General features: G+C 45.5%; 1 non-coding gene across 1 annotated transcript; it reads left to right on the top strand.

Annotated features, from left to right (window-relative positions):
- The first annotated feature begins 512 nt into the window (after window positions 1-512).
- Window positions 513-619, top strand: LOC115029687. The gene has a single exon (XR_003835236.1). It is a non-coding gene; the product is annotated as a U6 spliceosomal RNA (small nuclear RNA).
- The last annotated feature ends 785 nt before the right edge of the window (window positions 620-1404 follow it).

The raw sequence follows: 1404 nt of genomic DNA, 5'->3' as shown, positions 1-1404 counted from the left end.
CTGACATTAGTCCCTGGAACACACAGAAAGGGGGAGAGGGAGAATCAACTTTGGAAAGTTGCCCTCTGCCCTTGGTACAAGGCCTGGCTGGGCAGTAGTGGTGCATGCCTTTAAGTAGCCTGGGGCACACACATGCACACAAATAATAATAATAATAACTAAAATATTGTTAAAAGGGAAGAAACACCAGCCAGTCAGAGATGCCTGACACATCAGACCTGCTGCAGCCATTATTATCATTATTGCAGTCGTCATTATTATTAGCCGAGTGAGTATTCACTTTCCAGAAGAGGTGGTGAGCTGGATCCTCCAGCTGCTGGGATTAAGAAGAACATTAGCATAGAAGCCAAACAGACTCAGCTCTGCCACTTCCTTGCTTGCTGATTCACGGAGCTTACGTAAGTTCCTGGAGTCAGTCTTCTCCAGGGTGAGTTGACACACATGTCACCTGAATGTTTGGAGCCATAGGAAACAGAACTAGGCTCTGAACACAAGCTAAGAAAAATCATCTCGTGCTCGCTTTGGCAGCACATATACTGAAATTGGAACGATATAGAGAAGATTAGCATGACCCCTGCGCAAGGATGAAAAATCATCTCAAGCTGGGTGTACTAGATGTACTGGTCTGCACTGTTTGCCTCAGCACTCAGGAGGCTGGGGTAGGGGTTCCAGGTTAGCCTCCAATACTGAGTTAAGACCCAGTCTTGAAAGAAAGAAAGAAAGAAAGAAAGAAAGAAAGAAAGAAAGAAAGAAAGAAAGAAAGAAAGAAAGAAAGAAAGAAAGAAAGGAAGGAAGGAAGAAAGAAAGGAAGGAAGGAAGAAAGAAAAAGAAAGAAAGAGAGAAGGAGGGAGGGAGACCGAGAGACCGACCCCAGCCTGTCTCTGTGGCTCCAGCCAAGGCTCTTTGTTTGTTTCTGTCACTATTATTGAGTCTTTGTTTTAGTTCTTGGTAGTAAGATTAGTTGGTTGGTTTGGTTTGAGACAGGCCTTGGCTAGTCCAGAACTCATTATGTAGATCAAGCTGGCTTCAAGCTCACCTGCCTCTGCCTCCTAAATCCTGGGGTGAAAGGTCAGCACCAGTATGTCTGGGAGTTTTCTCTTAGGGCCTGAGACTTCTTCCTGGTTGCCCGTCCTCCAGGGGAATTGATTCCCTCTGTCTCTGCTCATACTGGGTGAATACTAGTTGTCCTTGCCGGTGGGACGAAATCCCTTCTTTAAATATAACCGATTGGCCACTGCTCCATAATGCCTAAAACTGATTAGTTTAAGCTTGATCTCTGAGAAAATTATAGGAGGGGATGTAACCCTCTTTTGAGACAGAGTCTCACTGTGTAGACATCCCCTGGTCCCTGCTGGTATTAAAGGCATGTACCACCATGCCTCTCTCTCTCTCTCTCTCTCTCTC

Source organism: Mus caroli, chromosome 16 (genome assembly GCF_900094665.2).
Source record: "Mus caroli chromosome 16, CAROLI_EIJ_v1.1, whole genome shotgun sequence".
Lineage (NCBI taxonomy): Eukaryota > Metazoa > Chordata > Mammalia > Rodentia > Muridae > Mus > Mus caroli.
This window is presented reverse-complemented; position numbering and strand designations above follow the sequence as displayed.